General features: G+C 33.9%; 1 protein-coding gene across 1 annotated transcript in view; it reads right to left on the bottom strand.

Annotated features, from left to right (window-relative positions):
• Positions 1–258: 258 nt before the first annotated feature.
• The window catches only part of LOC105476964 (dermatan sulfate epimerase like), a 39,965-nt gene continuing 21,896 nt past the window's right edge, over positions 259–18,327 (bottom strand). Inside the window, exon 3 of the mRNA XM_071085213.1 lies at positions 259–1,614. The gene's annotated coding sequence lies outside the window, so the exon portion shown is untranslated. The remainder of the gene's footprint in view (positions 1,615–18,327) is intronic.

Below are 18,327 nucleotides of genomic sequence, written 5' to 3'. Positions count from 1 at the left end.
TTTAACAAACTCTGCCAAGAACTGTCACAAGAAGCAAGAAATGAACACTTTTTAATACCAGATGTAAAGTGGTTTCTCCTAGCGTAAAGTCAAATTGCATTAGTGACTCAGTCCTGTGACAGCTTGCACCCTGGAGATTATCTCTTCAAAGTGCAGAGACAGACTGAAAAACATTAATGATATGTTTGTTTGAGAATCAGCTTAAATGTCTGCATACGAAATACTGAAATAATGTTTCTTAGCAGAGTCATATTTTTGCATTTGTTAAGACAATATAGTAGGGAATACTAATTTTATTTTGAATCTCTCATTAGTATTTCCATCTTTCAGGGCACCACATACAGTTTTGACAGGAAAGTAGGAGCAGAAATTCAGCCTGAGGTCCACTTACTAATCTGGGACTGGCATGGGGCTATACCTGCCCCATATGGAGGAAAGAGTGTTAACTTGTCAAGTCAGGCACTTTGCAGGGCTTTATCCATCCAGAAAGGACATCTTTTCCTCGATTGCACAAAGGTTTTCTATGGACCAGTGACAGATCAGCATGTGACAGAACTGACCACTATTCAAAACATAAAACCAAATATAACATCTTTGGCTAAAATAGTATCTAAATATCATAAGTTTACAATCATTCCTTTGCATGGTTTGAAGTCGTGGTACTAATGGTGATCACATTTTGGATTTATTGATAACGTAGAAATTTGCCTGAAATGTGTTGACAGGTATTATCTTACTTTGCTTATATAAGTACACAGGCCAAGTTAATATGAGTAAATGTCTATCAATGTCCAAGATTTGTAACTTCTATCTTAGTATAATTATGCAATTCAAAAATGTTTTTCTATGTTCTGTACCTACTGAAAGCTATGACTTGCTACAATCCTTTCTCGGTAAGCTATGAAGGGGAAACTGAGTGAATAGTAGTTATTTAGTACCAAGGACTTGAAGAATAAAAACTACTTCTGCATATTTAAATACTGAAGTAGATATTTTAGTATCAGAAGAAGATGTTCATTATACATTGTTATGTGAAATACATAGATTACAAAAAATAATTTTATATAACCTAATGCATAGTCTTTTGTGGGGAGGTATGGTAATTACTCAGATAAAATTCTAGAAGTACACAGGCCAAGATGTTACAGTGTTTATCTCCATTTCAGTAATAATATATTTTTAAGTTATTCATTTGTGCAGACATGTTTTCTAATGTTTCAATGACGCTAAAGTTTATTTTTTTAATTGTCAAAAGAAAACCACCTTCTTAGGATAGTTTTTGCTACTAGGGAAGAGGGGAAAACAAAAAAATGACATATATATGCTATCACTCGCATTCAGATCAGCACTATTTCCTGCTAGTAATATTCCAGTGGATACCTACAGGATCTATCAATCCAAAATCTCTGTATTAGTCAGGAACATTCAGAGAAACAGAATCAACAGTACGTGTGTATATACAAAATTTGCTCACATGATTGTGGAGGCTGCAAAGTCCCAATATCTGCATTCGGCATGCTGGAGACCCATCGGAGCTGATGATCATGCAATTCCAGTCTAAGTCCAAAGTTCTGAGAACCAGGGAAGTCCATGGTGAACATTCGAGTCCAAAAGCTGGCAGGGCAAAAACCCAAGAGCCGATGTTTTAGTTCATGTCCCAAAGCAGGAAAAGATCAAAGTCCCAGCTCAAACCAGTCAGACAGTGGCAGTTCCTGCTTACTCAGATTTTTTGTTCTGTTCAGGCCTTCAACTGATTGGATGAGGGCCATTCATATTATGGAGGACAATCTGTGTTATTCCATCTACCAATTCAAATATTAATCTTACCCAAAACCCTTCACAGACACATCTGTAATAATGTTTGACCAAATATCTGGGCACCCAGTCAAGCAGATAAAATTAATCATTGCACATGCCTTGTTTTTATACATGCTGCTGCTGTATTTATTCATTTGATTCATATTTGACTATGTCTTTACCCATATTAGAAACCTTAAATCATTTACCTTTTATATAGACTAAAAACCAAACTCCACAATTTGGCAGAAGTACAGCAATCTGGTCCTAATCTCCCATCAACCCCCACATGTACCCTACACTCAAGCTACATTGCTCAGTGTGTTTCCTCAAAAGAATAAGTTGTTTTCTTTGTCTTTTTTTCTGTAACAAACATAGTTTTCTGAGTATTAAAGACTCTTGCTCACTTTTTCTACTAGGCAATAACTTATTCATCTTTTTGATCTAGTTCCAAATAAATGATTTTTCATTTACGAAATCTCAGATTAGCCATTTAAATCCATCTCTCCATTGTGGTCCCATAGCTTTTATTCTCATTGCCTTTACGAGATACTATATTATGTTATACTGTGTTATCATAGCAGATAATTTCATTTCTTGAATTATCCTCAATTGAAGTATTTCTATTAGAACCACAGAACATTCACCCTTCTTTATTCAATGCATCTCATCGTGTCTTGAAAATAGTATACCCAGAAAAAATATCAAGAACAAAGGAGAAATAAAGATTTTATGAGAAAAATACACCTTAAGAAAAATCATTTCAAACCTATCTATAGTACACACACGATAATGGAGGAAATAAAATTTATAGTGTTTGGAAGGAAAGAAGTGCATTTCACTATTCACAGGTGACATAATTAGCTATGTAGAAATTTCCACAAAATCCACAAAAAGGCACTGTAACTAAAATTGATTTTAGCAAAATCACATGATACAAGGCTACTACAAATATTCAACTCCATTTTTACATAACAGCAAAGCCGATTAAAAATTTATATTAGGCCAGACGTGGTGGCTCACGCCTGTAATCCTAGCACTTTGGGAGGCCGAGGTGGGCAGATCACGAGGTCAGAAGATCGAGACCATCCTGGCTAACATGGTGAAACCCCGTCTTTACCAAAAATCCAAAAAAAAAAAAAAAAAAAAATTAGCCGGGTGTGGTGGCAGGCACCTGTGGTCCCAGCTACTAAGGAGGCTGAAGCCAGGGAATGGTGTGAGCTTGCAGTAAGCCCAGATCGTGCCACTGCAATCCAGCCTGGGCAACAAAGCGAGACACCGTCTCAAAAAAAAAAAATTATATTAAAAGTACCATTTACAATATCAAACATCATTAAGTTATTAAGTATAAATCTAAAAGAAATGTAGAGAGTCAGAATGCTGAAAATTATAAAACACTAATGAAAGATATCAGAGAACACCTAAGTAAATGGAGTTATTTCCGTTTACAGTGGAATGTTATTGTCATTTCTCCCTAAATTGATCTGAAAATATGACGCAATTTTAACTAAATCACAACAGGACTTTTTAAATCACAACAGGACTTTTTGGAGAAATTCACATGAACTTTAAAATTCATTTGGAAAGGCAAAGAAACTAAATCTCAAAAAAGTAAAAATTTGAAGGATTAAAACTATATAATTTTAATACTAACTCTAAAGCTACGATAATCAAGACAGTGTTGCATCAATGAAAGCAGAAATGTAAATCAATATAACAGAATAGAGAGTGCAGAAATAAGCCCATATGCTTATGGTGAATCATTTCTGACAAAGTGCAAAGTTAATTCAATGGAGAAAAAACAATCTCCAACACACAGTATTGGAATATGAGACACTCATATATATATACACACACATATACACGTATACCTCAATCCAAACCTCATATCATATACAGAACTTAACACAAAACAGAACATATACCTAAATGTAAAACCTTAAACAGAAAAAAAAACAGAGAAATTATATATTATCTAAACTAAGAACCTCTACTTTTTTAAAGACAAAAGAGAATAGAAAGTAAAGCCACAGTCTAGAACACAGTATTCTCAAAACACATATTTGAGCACAGAATTATAACCATAATACTTAAAGAACTATCAAAACTTTAAGAAATCAGCTAAACAAAAGCAAAATATTTCAAACAACATTTGCCAAAGAAGATACATAAACGGCAAATCACACATGAATCTATGCTCAAGATCATTAGTTATTAGAGAAATGCAAATACAATCCTCAATAAGATTCCATTATACAGGTATTAGAATGGCAATACTAAAATTAAAAATAAAACTGGCAATACTAAGTGTTGACAAGGATAGAGAGCAACAGAGATGCTCATACACTGGTAGTGGGAAAACAAAACTGTACATTTCCTTTGAAGAATATTTTCACAATTATTAAACATACATTTATCATATGATCAAGAAATCTCAGTTCCAGGTATTTATACAAGAAAAATGAACTTTCTTAATCACAGGAAGTTCTGTGGATGAAGGTTTATAATTTTCAATTCACAATCACTAAACCCAAAAACAATCCAAGTGTCCTACAACCAGTAAAATGGTGGTTCTTCCATACCATGGAGTATTAGTGAGCTGTAAAAAGAAGTATTGATGCAAACAACATGAATGAATTTCAAATCATTATGGTAAGTGAGAAAAGCAAATTCAAAAGGCTATATACTGAATTGTTCAATTTACATGGATTTCTGAAAAAGACAATATTATAGGCTTGGAAAACACATCAGTATTTGCTGGCACCTGAGAAATGGAGGGGTAGGGACATTGACTACAAAAGAAAAAAAAGGAAATTCTGAAGGACAATGAAATTGTTCTATATGTGGACAGTAAAACTATTTACAAAATTGTATGAATTTAAGACTTATAGAACTAGACACTATAAAGTGCAAGTTTAAGAGTATGTTATATTTCAATAATACTGACTGCAAATAATAAAGTAAATAATTGATAAAATGTATAGTAAATTAAAATCCAACAGTAACAAATACTCAGTTTTGACATGTGAGCACTAGTGGTTTGCTTCCACCTTATAATCTAGCACCTTAGGTTACTAAAACAAACATATATGTGTATTAATAGTATACTTTTTTTCTTGCAGTATATAAGAAACAAAATAAGTAGATTAAATACAAATGGCCAAAGACATCAGAGCTCACTCTACTCAGGAAATGGAGATAATACTAAAGACCAGCTCATAGTACATACACATTTAGCTAAGTAGTTTTTCTTGGAACTTCACAAATGCAGTTTTTGTATTAGGTATTAGTTATTAGTTATTGCTAATAATGCCACTATTTGCTTACATGTTGTTATGTGAAAATGATGTTATAAAGAAATAATTTGTGTGTACAGCTTCATTACTGTGAAAAATACAACTAGCTCTAAATTGTATAAAACTATGAAAGTTTGTGTTTTCATCACGAAGTCTGTATTTGTGTTTTGAATTTTAAATTTTTTAGGAATGTGTTCTGATGGCATGATTTTAAAGACAAGAAAACATTCTGGAAATGTTACACAGATAAAGAAGTTTGTATCATATCAGATTGTTAATCACTGCTTCACTCATCAGAAACACATACTACGAATGAAAAAATAAAATCAGTTGAACTAAACAATTTATTTGGTGACATTGTAAAACTTCGATACTACATAAAAAGTAATATGTATTATTCTTCCTATATTATTCTCATTATGTTTTAATATGGAAGTTCTTCATAAACAACTCTTATGGTATGCTGAAATGCAGTATATATTCTAGTTTTAAAATAAGTTCTATTGACAATGTTTGAATTCCTGAATGAACCACTCTGCAAGAACTTTCTGTAATATAAAAAACTGATTTGATCCTAACTTAAAAATACATAAAATAAACAGGAAGTCTAATGTCTTTAGTAAATTATTTTAATACTTTCATGCCTGGAAGACAGACACACACACACACACAAACACACACATGCACATACACACACACACTACAATGGATCTTGATATTATACATCTGTGAAAAATTATCATGACACCTCCAAATTTAACAGAATATTTTTAATTTTATTTTCTTATCAAAGATCAACAACAGAAAAACATGAAATCCATTCTTTCTATTAAAATATAACTGAAATATAATTAAATTTATAAAGTTAATGATTAAAAGTAGCTATTGATGTAGAATTGAAGAGAAATTTTAAAAATACAAAATCACTTGCTTTATAAAAATAGATAAAAGTGAATTCCGTCAGCTTACTGTAATCATTGCAAATTCTTTTCTTCCAGTCTAGCACCACGCCTCTCTGAGACTGGCTTCTCCACTGAGTGTTATGAAATCAACACACTAACATTTAAGATCAACACTATCCCCTATGAGTGGCATTGTCATTTATCCAACCTAGATTATATAAATTAACAACCAAAATGCAAACTTATCACATTAAAAACTTCATTGGCATACACGTGATTGATTCATAATGCACACATAGCAGTTTAGTGTTGGAACTGCTACTTCACTTGTAACCTTTGTTTGGCCATAGTTGAGAAACAACAGAAAGTTGCAACTGTAATAGTATTTTTATATAAAGTACCTATGTAAATGATTTTAATAAAAAAGTGTGCATTTTTTGCAACCCTATCTTATTGCACATTGATCTGAGTATTGGAATAATATTTGATCTGGTAAATCTAATAATAAAATCATTCTTATTTCATTTCTCTTTTATTTTTATGTTTGTTTTTAATTGTATTTTACAAAAGCATAGGTCTCTGACAATTAGAAATTAAAAAGCAAAACTGTACCTCACAATAAATGGTATGAGAAATAGTGCTATAAAATTTATCTCATAATAAGGAAAAATAGAATGATTAATAGTTTTTCACAGAAAATTGGGTTATATTGTAGTGAGGAGCCCAAAGAATGTTAATAAACATCAAACTGCAAAGTGCTGTAGTCTTTACTAAAGCCCTATAGTGGGCTGGCTTTTAGCCCTGTCTTGTTAAAATTTTAATTAATAACCAGGAGGAAAAGAGATAAAGGACATGTTTTTAAGATTTGTAGATGGCAGCAAGCTAGGAGTGATAACTAACTCAACAGACACAAAATCAAGAGAAAAAGTGGTTTTGACCATCTGTCATACTGCATAGAAACTCAGACAACATTTTATGGAACTCAAGCAAAAGTCTGGTACTTTACAAAACTCAGTGGTATACTTTCAAAAAAAAAGGAAAGCTTTTTGGAGTAGTTCCTTAAAAAGAAAAATTCAGAAAGTTTGATTGCATGTGCAAATACTTTATGATTAGTGGGATGAGGCTCCTGAAAATTCTAACACAGAAAGACACTTTGTTTGCAAAAGACAAGTTAACATGGGTGAAGTATCCCATTATTCTCCAGGCTCAAAAGTCAATTTCAAACTGGATTTTTATTTCTGCCTTTGTCAAGTATAAAGAATTTTTCTTCTGATCATGATCATCTCTCCATTGTTCAAATCCTAAATCAAATGACCTGAGGCTTTTTGTGTCCTGGACCTTCAGTGGTACAATCAAGAAGAGCCATGGGATTCAAAGCGGAAGTGTCAGAGCTGGGCAAAAGGTTTTTGGCACAGTTGTGAGTGTTTCTCTGCAAGCATGAAGCTCAGTGGGCAACAGGACAGGCTGATTCTGGGTACTGGCAGCTGTTCAAGCAAGAGGAGAGCGAGAGTGACAGCTCTGGGCCAAGTTGGTTTCCCCTACTCTCCCTGGTGTTGGGATTGAAGTCTGTCTGTCTTTACTCCTGAGAAGCTAAGTCCCCCCATTCTTTTCTCTGGATTTTTTTTTCCCTTTTCTCTTTTCCTTTTGCCTTCCCTTTTCTTTGAAGAAACAAAACAAAGCAAAACAAAACCCTTTCCACGTAGGTAGGCAGCAGTTTGAGTCTATGTTTGAAAGGGAAAGCGGGCAGCATAGAAAGCCACACAAGAAGCAGCCTTCATTTTTCAGCCTCTCAAGTTTAACTAAAAATGTTTGAGGAGAAATTGTATAATGACAATGTTCATATTAATCATAATAGCTTACTATTAAAATGCAGCTGTCTATATTATGGAATAGTGTATGACGTTTACTTCATTTTACAATGAGGTTTTAAAGAAATTTGGAGTATGTAGTAGGCACCTCCAAGTAATGTGCCTCATGCCTCCATTTCCAGATTTCTAAAATGAAAATAACAGTAATATTGCACTCCATTTTATATCCATATTATTGGCTTTATTTGGATATGGTGGCCAAAGTGCCCTAAATTAGTCCCAGTAAATTCCTCAAATTCCTGACGGTGGTTTCATGTGTTCTCCTTACTCATCCCTCACCCCCTTCCTCGCCTGCGTCTTCACCAGAATGCCTCAGTGTTGCATCCCCTGCTGACCACTTTAGGAACATTGCCGATGTGCTAGGGACACTGTCTGCGGCATGCTGACCACTGAGATGCCCCTGCTTCATCTTCAGGCAGAGCACACAACTACTCCATCTGGAACAGGGGCAGGCCCCCTTCGTTCCTCAAAGCGCAATGGTACCCTGGACAGAACTTTAACAAGACTATACTGAAGGTCTGTGGGAAAAGAAAGGGAAACCAGCCTCAGTATCTTAAAGCTGAGACCTTTCTCAGAGCCAGCTGCTTAAGGAATGTGCAGACATCTTCAGAAGCACTCCACGGCCCAACAGGCCTAGGAAGTATTTTCTATAACCCTTTGAGAGGCAGGATTCGCCTTCTTCCAGGTTGATTAAAAATGTAAACAAGCATTCCCTCAAGTAGAGAGCCTCAGAGTGACACACTTTCATAACAGAGAGGACCAAGCCCCTGACACACAGCCACCAAATATTCTGACAACACTTATCTGTCACAAAGGCCAGTAAAATCCTTCGGTATGCCCTTTCCTGGAGACCTAAAGTCCACATTGCCTCCAAAGAAGAGTTGCATGAAAACAAAGAGAAGTATGTAGAGACAACGGTGTTCAAACGAAGTTTTAGAAAAAGAAATTTCTCAATAGGAAATAATTCACAGTGTGATCATTCTGTTGAAAAAAATAAATGCTGGTCATGTTATAAAGAGAAGACAGAATCACAATTAGAAGTTTATTTTTTAGGGCTATTTTCCTTCACTTAAGTCTATCCTCAAATTTATGCATAGGTATTTGTTTGTTCGATTTTATTTTTAAATAAGAAAATATAGAAAATGAAATATTTATGAAATATTTGATATTAAATAAGACATCAATGTGTGAAATGTTTATAAAATATATACATACTGTTGTATTGAATGAGTTGGATCTTCAGAGTAAATTCCTAGAATTTGGACTATAAATGAAAAGGTTAACATATATCTAGGTTTTTTTTTTTTTGAGGTATTTCCAAATTCCCTCATGAAGGATTTTACCAGTTTGCATTCCTACTAAATATGTAAGAAAGTTATTGTTTCTACATACTCTTGCAAGGAGAGTATATTATATACTCTTGTTAGCAGAGTATATTATTATGCATCTTAATTTTTGCCATTCTGATAATTCTGATAATATGATGGCTTTTATGTGCGTCTCTTGATTATCAGAGAGGCTAAACATCTTTCCATATGCTCAGAGATTTTACATACGTTTTCGATAGATTGTTTTTTTAATCCATTGTCATGAGCCTTTGTGACTTTTTCTCTCATAATTATGAGTTTCTTATTATTAAGGTATCAGTCCTTGATCAGTGATACAGTGGTATATATTCTCCCATTTTCCATTTGCCTCTTGACTTCGTTTTGGTGTCTTTTTCCTATTCAATTACTCTCTTCTTAAAGGTTTATGCAGTCAAATGTGTCAAGATTTCTTTTATTGGGTTTTTCTCCAATTGCAATTATGGTCTTAAGTAGCAGGCCAAATCTTAGTTGAGTTATTCTATCCTTATGTTGCCTATTAAGACTCTTGTCTTTAGCATTTGTGGTCAGCCTGACAGCCAGGCAGAGTAAATGCAGATAATTTGTGCCTCCAGTCCCAGGTACTCTCCTTTTCTTGTTTCTTCTTTCACTTCCCAGTGAAGATTTAATATTTTTTAAAATTTTTATGTATTTTTGCTTCCATGTGTGGTGCAGACAAGGGCTGGCCTCAGGCTAGAAGCAATGAAAATGAGAAAATCACTCCTGCAATTCCTTTTTGCCAATGGTGGTTTACTTGCCAGTTTCTGCTACATTTTGATCATTCCTCAGTGACTTCCAGTGGCTGTTCATTTTTGTATTTTCTCTAGAGTTTATAGCTACTATCTGTGGGAAGTTGATTCAATGGAAGCTAACTTGTCCCTTACTAGGAGTGAAACACAAGCATGTAAATTTTGTCAAAGTTAGAAAGCCTTATCCTATACCCATGTTGAGGACAAGTTTCCAAAGTAATTAGATAATTCTAACTAGAAAAGGTTTACCCTAATGAGTTCTCAAATATTCATTTTTCCAAAAATTCTTAACTTTTAGTACAAAATCAATTTTATTTCATAAGAAAAAGCGAGTATTTTTGCCACTTGTTGCAAAAGGTCAATCTGGTTTTAATAGTCTCTTATATCGCTATCTGAAAAGTAAACTGCATAACTACCATGCCTTATAAAAATGATTGTTTCAGTGACCATAAGAGATATTAAAATCACCAATAGCAAGTAACCAAGCTTTATTTACATGGACAATTCAAACAAAATATGATTTGATCAACAATGACCTATGCTGAGGAGCAAATGCACACATCATGAAGCCTCTGGTACTCAGTTTGAGCATTACCTTTTATATTTCTATGAAAGATAAAAAAGAACGAGAAAACAAGGGCAAAGTTAATGATGAGAACTGCAATCCATCCTCCTCTTTTACATTAAGTGTTCCAGTTATTTACTGATAGTGACAATAATTTCAAGGATGCTTGTTTAACTGGAGTCTGAATGGGTATGAGTCTCTATGCTGAATGGTCTCTAAAAGCTGTGAATAGTTACATTAGCATATCAAAAGCCTTCCAAAGTGTCTTTGGGAGTTTTTATTTTCTTTTATCTGCAGGTTTTCTCTGTTTGGAAGCAGTTGGTAAGAAGTGTATCTTGGGATCTGAGTTTTATTTCAAGGTTATTGAAGTATCACAGGAGTACAGTCAAATGAAAAACTGATGAATAATATCCAGGGGGCACTGCTAGTAAGACAACCCCGTCGTTTCAAGAAACTTGAGAAAAAATGATAAAGAAACATTTTTTCGAGTCTGTTGCTAGTGAGAATAAATTTTGACAGAATAGTCAACTGCTTTTTCTACGTTTGACTATAAATTGTACATTTCCAATATTTCACTTCACAATGAATGCCTATCATTTTGCAGTACTAAGCTCTTATGTTCAAGAAATACCTAAACTTTAAACACAAAATTGTTGTCTAAAATAGAATAATGTAATATAAAATAAATCCAAGACCATTTAAGATATTCATGTCTTTGTTTAACAGTAAGCTTTGGAGTAACTTTCAGGAGATTTTCCCATACTAATTTTGTCATTAACAATGTACCAATAAGAAAGGTCACTTATGTTATCTAGGTATAATATTCTGCATATCCAGACTAGGTGATGACAAAAGTTCTTTCTTCTTGAAGATTGTCTGCTATCTACTATTGTCTAATAAATTAAAAAGTCCTTAGTGTAAACATATACAAATAAATACACACAAAAAATATAAATGGAAAATCAACACTCAGAGAGTGTGTCCTCATCATGTGACTTAAGAAATATTTTATCTTTGAAAACTTTTGTGGGCTTCTCAGCAAGTTGGCTTAACATGGAGCAGGTAAAATAGTCAGAAACCTGTAATCTTACTCTCTTAAAGAATGAGAAGACAGATGTCAGGACTACCACTGAAGTTACAAAATTCAAAAAGTGGGGAAAGCATAGAAAAAAGAAAACCATACAAGGGCAGCCATACAAATTCTGCATATAAACTCTGACTCAATCTCTGGCAGATCCAGGAACTGGACTTGCATGCAACAGATTCCAAGCACTACTTACAAAGCTAAAAGATCTGAAAACATCTCAGCTGCTGTCAACAATAGGGGACTCCGTTTGCAGTTTGTGTTTAGCCATGCTAAACTTCTAAAACAAAAGGTTAAACATCATATAAATACCATTCTAGAAGAAGAGGAGGGAATATATGGAGCAGAAATATATTTGAAGAATTAATGGACAAAAATTTCCCCAAGTTGATGAAAGGCATAAGTTTACAAATTTAAGATCATCAATCTTAATTAGTGTAACTGATACTATATTATAAAAATCATAAGGTGTTTAACTTTTCTTTGTCTTTTTCTTCCTCCATGCATGATTGATTGCATGTAATTATCTCAGGAGACAATAGTCACTAATAATTGATTAACTTCATATTCTAACCCACCGGGGGTTGCCTGAAAGATTAATAAACTTGTTTTTCTTTTAAAGAACAATAATCCTTAGGTCATACAGAGCTCTTTGATGGCATCTAGAAGTTCAATCTGAGGAGGCAGGCAAACAACTTTGATCATGGAAGGTTCTTACTTCACACACACCTTTCTTATTCATGAAATCACCCAGTTAGGTTCAAAAGTAGGTGGAACTTCAGAGTTTGTCTCTCCCACTCTAACGCTTTGGCCAAATCAAATAAATCTTTCTCTGCTCCTATGCACTGATGTGACATTGTTTGGCTTACTCCGCACTGAATATTCAAACCCAAATTTGGGGGTTCTAACAACAGCAGAATAAATACAAAGAAAATCACACCTAGACACATCATAATCAAATCGTTGATTCAAACCTTAAAAGAAAGTCTTCAAAGTAGAAATACAAAAAGAACACTTTACATACATGGGAGGAATAATATTAATGTCTGCTGACTTTCATCAGAAACAATAAAAACCAGAAGACAATGTAATAATATTTCAAAAGCTTAGAACATTTTCAACTTAAGATTTCCATTTCCAGTGAAAACATCTTTCAAAAATTTAAAGTAAAATGAAAATATTTTCCAATGAGAGAGTGTGTCTATTAGTGTGAGAGGGAAATAATGTCTTAGCAGATCTGTACTACAGAAATTTTAAAGAAAATCTTCTAGTTGAAGGAAAATTAATAATGATATACACATTGTCAACTAGCTTGACTTAATCGAAAATTATAAAGTGCTACACATAAAAATATCAGTATATGCATTCTAAATGCTTCCTAGAGAGTGCATCTATTTGTGTGAGAGGGAAATAATGTCTTGTCAGCAGACCTGCACTACAGAAATTTTAAAGAAAATTTATTAGTTGAAGGAAAATTAATAACGATATACACATTGTCACCTGGCTTGCCTAAATGAAAATTATAAAGTGCTACACACAAAAATATCAGTATATACATTCTTTCTAAGTGTTTGTGTACATTTATCATGGTATAGTACATTTATAGACCATATTCTGTGCACCAAAGAATGCTCAGTAATTGAAATCACACAAAGCATCTTCTTAGCCATGATAAACTAAAAAATTAATAGAAGGATAGGAGATAAAACTCGAAATGTTTTAAAACAACATGCAGTTGCACATATCCTATGGTTGAATAATATATCATAAGGTAGATACAAATATATATTCAATTGAATGAAATAAAAATGAGATACATAAAAATTTGTGAGGTAAAGCCAAGTCAGTACTTAAAAACAAATTTAATGTGAAAATTCCTGTATTCGCAAAGTATGATTGCCATCAATTACCAGGAAGGATTTGGAGAAACTAGAACTCTCATACACTGCTGGTAGAAATGTAAAATTGTATAAAAACTTTTGAAAACTGCTTTTCAGTTTCTTAAGAAGTTAAACATACGACATAGATGGAAATAAAACCTGCCGAGATTTTTCACTGTTTCTGTGAAAAGCCCTCTCCTCCTAGAAATATTTTCACAAACCATTAGAGATCTTAAGTAGATCTGTAGCCATTTGTCTTCTTAATTGTTCTGACCCAATGAGATAGTCAAACTTCTCTGTAAAATGGTTACAGTTGTACTAGGTTCTGGGTTAAGACTCCAAGGTGCAAGAAAATATAATAGCAGCTACTTTCCTAGGTATTTACATATCAAAGGCGAATCAGCTCCAGGAACCTGGACATATCTCCATAAAAACTGGGTCACAAGGGGATAGCTGGCTGTGAGAGAGATTTCATATACATGCATGCTGAAAGGCTGGAGTAAGGAGTCCCTTTCAAGAAGGGTTGGATACGACTGCCTCCTCTCCCTTTATAAGCAGAGAAAAATTATTTTTTTCTTTATTCTAGCTATTGGGCTGTGCAGACACTTGTATAGGACAATTGGCCTACTTCTTATCACATTGTTCGAAGGGTAAGGACTAAGGCAAAGGGAGGAGCATACTTATTACCTACAGTGACATATATGATAAGATCTACCTCTAATTAACAACACCGTCATGTGCGCTTTTAGGTTTAAATTAATGAAGATGGATGTTAAAAATCCAACACACACGTAACACACAACCCTGACATTCTACTCATAGGTATTTACCCTATATGAATGAGAGAAGTAAATTTAATAGCAGATATATACATAGAACAAAAATTGATAAAACTAGGAAATAGACAAAGCCATCTTAGATTTTAAAGCATCTCTCAGAGTTAGAAAAAAGTGTGTGTGTGCACACTCACACATGTCTTGTTGACGACTTACACAATTTAAACAATGTCACCTATTAGTGGACATATAGAAAACACTATGCCCAAACATTTCAGAATGTACTTTGTTTTCAAGGACACATTAATAATTTCCAATTATTGACCATATGCAGAACCACAAAGTGAGTTTCAAAAAATCTCCAAGTATTAAAATAATACACAATATTTTATCAATGTGCTATCAAATAAACATAACTACTAATCTCTATTATCTGGAAATTAAGAGTGATAAATTTAAAGCATGCATAAAAATAACAATAAAAATAGAAAATAATCTGAACAGTGAAAATATCATATATTAAAACTTACAGGATGCAATTAAAGCATTGCTTCTCTTCAGTCACCTTTTTAAACTTCTGACTTCCCCTTAAATATATATATCTTATTTATAATTTTTTCCATGCTACCTATTCTTCTTGAGTGATAGCATTCCAGTACTAGTTTAACCCATCAGCTACATACTAATGATTTCCTAATACTATTTCTATTTCTGACCATAAAACACTTGGATTTTCTAATGAGGCTGATTTACTAACAACCCAGAAGCTGGCTGAGAATGTGTCCATTTTATTCTTTCTCTCTTTACCCTTTCTTTAATTTAGAGGTAAATGGAAGTGTAAAATGAAGAAAACAAGGAATGCGTTGTGAAACAACTACTTTTGGATTTTTTCTTGGTTCCTCACTTTATGACCTCAGGCAGATCTATTAGAAAGTTAAGGAAACTTTCTTAGGGTTTTGAAATCCAAATCCTAAACACCATCACTTCTACTGAGCCAGCTTTAAAGTAAACATCACAATGAGAATGTCCCTCTTCTGGTGAACTATTCAAGGAACTAGGCATGTGGGCCTGCTTTAGCTCCTGAAGAAAACAGAAAATGTAAGAGGCTGAGAGCGGTCGGCACTAGCCATGTGTAGGTCTGTCACAGTGTACCCTTGTTAAAAGCATCTAAAACAGAGCACTCAGAAGTAAACAGGATATACTTGAAGAGTATTCACTCCCATCATTTTCATGGTCATTGCCATCATCCTAAATGGAAAGCTAGGATAGTAGAATAATTCTATCCAAAACATAAAATATGAAATCAAGAATGACAATAGCTGATAACCTACATTTTGATATACTACACTTTTTCATTCATAATACCTTAAAAACAAACATAGAAACAAACAACAGTGCTTTTTCTAAGTTTGACGTTAAGTGCTTATTTTTGACTTTTAGTTTGGCCAGGCGCTAGGTCTAGCTATTCTCTGGCCATGTTACTTCTCCCCTACTGTCTAAAGCAAGAGACAAATAAAAGAAACACAGCTTTAATGTAACCTTAGTTTTAACATAAGTTGGTGCCTTTTGGTTTTAGACAAGAAATGTTTTGAGGGTTGAGAAAAATGAATCTCTCATTTATGGCTTGAGATGCCAAGCTGGTCACTGTAATGACCACTGATCACTGAAGGAGCCCAGGCCATTTTTGAAACTGAAGTGACTTTTAACCAATCCCCCTCCACCTTTTTTTTTTCTCAAAAGTTGAATGTAGAGAGGCCTTGAAAGTTGGAAAGCATGACCTCAAAGCAATTCAGTGTGTAGGAAAGAACAGGAAAATGCCTGAAATAAAATTATCTTGAGAGGAAATTTGAGGCTGGTAATTTAAGTTCAATAGAAGTTCCTAATGGTTTTTAAGGGGTTAGGGGTATGGGACGATGGCTGATTTCTGTGTAATGTATACCTAATGTAGGCAGCTCTTCTAGATCTAGTAACAGTGATCCAGTAGGTTCCCTTTTAAAAAACAACAAACTAAGCAAAAAGATGAACTAAAATGAACTGGCCTTTTGGCAGGACCACCAATGTCAACTGCACAAAATGGTATAAGCATGCAATTTTGGCCCTCACACAATTGTCATTTGTTTAGGTAAGCAGAACCTGTCCTCTATAGTGATACTTTATACCAGTGAGAAGCAGTGAAAGTTTTGGCCACATGGGATTTTAGGCTGTTTTTCATTTTGTGTTTGGAATTCATCCTGAAAACTTTTGATTAAATTCCAAGAAATTTTAGACTTTTTTTTTCCTGTATGTCTTTCTCCCCCATTTACGTCATAGCATGAGGAAGACCTTAAGTAGAAATAATTATAAAATGGAAGATAAGTAACAGTACACATACCTGAACTGGTAAAACATATTGTTTTAAATATATTTTATCACTTTGATTTCTCTCTTTTTAGGTTGAAAAGTATCTTTTTTACTTAAAGATATATAAACCTTTTTCTATGTTAAAAATATTAAATCTTTTTTTTTTTTTTTCAGGCGGAGTCTCCCTCCGTCGCCCAGGCTAGAGTGCAGTGGCTCGATCTCGGCTCACTACAAGCTCTGCCTTCAGGGTTCACGCCATTCTCCTGCCTCAGCCTCCCCAGTAGCTGGGACTTTAGGCTCCTGCCACCAAGTGTGGCCAATTTTTTTTTATTTTTAGTAGAGATGGGGTTTCACCATGTTAGCCAGGATGGTCTCAATCTCCTGACCTTGTGATCCGCCCACCTTGGCCTCCCAAAGTGCTGGGATTACAGGTGTGAGCCACTGCGCCCAGCCGAAAATATTAAATCTTTACCAGTTTATGGTACAATCGTGTTTTCTAATTTGGTGCTCTTTTTTTAATGTCATTACTATTATTGTTTTTGTTTTTCGGATATAGGGAAGACATAAAAATATGTATATAAACATTTCAATATTTTCTTACATGGTTCCTGGCTTTGGTCTAATGATTAGTTAGTCCTACCTCTTTTACCCTCAATATCATACAAGCAATTATTTCCTCATAGTAATTTGAAATGTCTGTGATTACATTTATGCCATAAATCCACTTGAAATATATTTTAGGGTATGTGAGAAAAATAAGATTAGTTCTTAATGTGTATGTTTCACTCATTAATTATTGCATTGGAGATACTATAAGGTATTTTAGAAAGCTATTAAGAATAAACTTGAAATATATCCAAGTAAATTAGAAATTAGCTCAATAGTTGTGAGAATTAATATTATTGGATCTACATTTACCTTATTATTGAAAAGTAGATTATACTTTTAATCTCAATTCAGATCACTTATCTATTCACGTACCTTTCTAAACCTAAAGGTGAAAGAACATTAAGAAAAATGCTGGTAGATATTTCTCAGAGAGGGCTTTTGGGGTGCCCCTCATATTTCTCTGTATTTTTAAAGACATTCTTCAAAACATACCTTTTTTAATACAAAAAAAGGACTTTTCTAAACTTTCTCCTTCCACAATACTGTACTATAATGAGAACAAAGAATATCACTTTAAAAAATGCTGAAAATGAGTAAAAGGGTAAGATTAAAACAAAACTTTTTGCAAATGGTTGAAAGAGACAGAAAAATTCTTGTTGTTAAAGTGGGACAGAGAGAGCACAAGTGCACAGAAATGCACCCGTGGGAGCTGTTGTGGGAGCTGTTGTTCAAGCAGAGATCTCTGAAAAACCAGAGCTACATATGGAAAGCAAAGAACTTCAGAAGCAGTTGATCCTCATTGTGTGCAGATTTGCATTTGTAAGTTTGTCTTCTTGCTACAATGTATGTTACTTCAAAAATCAATAATCACTGTCAATGGTCATTTGCAGATATATGCAGAGTGGCAAAAAATTTGTTACCTGGAGAGAGAGCACATTCCCAGCTGAGGTTGAACAAGGTAGTGCTTTTCCTGTTTGTTTCCACTTTCATGCTATAAACAAGTGCACTTTTAACGGTTTATTTAATGCCACATTTTTCACACTTTTTTGTGTGATTTTTTTGGTGAGTTTGCCGTTTGAATTGGCCCCAAAGTGTAG

The sequence above is a fragment of the Macaca nemestrina genome, chromosome 19 (genome assembly GCF_043159975.1).
Source record: "Macaca nemestrina isolate mMacNem1 chromosome 19, mMacNem.hap1, whole genome shotgun sequence".
NCBI classification, from domain to species: Eukaryota; Metazoa; Chordata; class Mammalia; order Primates; family Cercopithecidae; genus Macaca; species Macaca nemestrina.
Note: the sequence above shows the minus strand (reverse complement) of the source record. Positions and strands in the feature narration are given on the sequence as shown.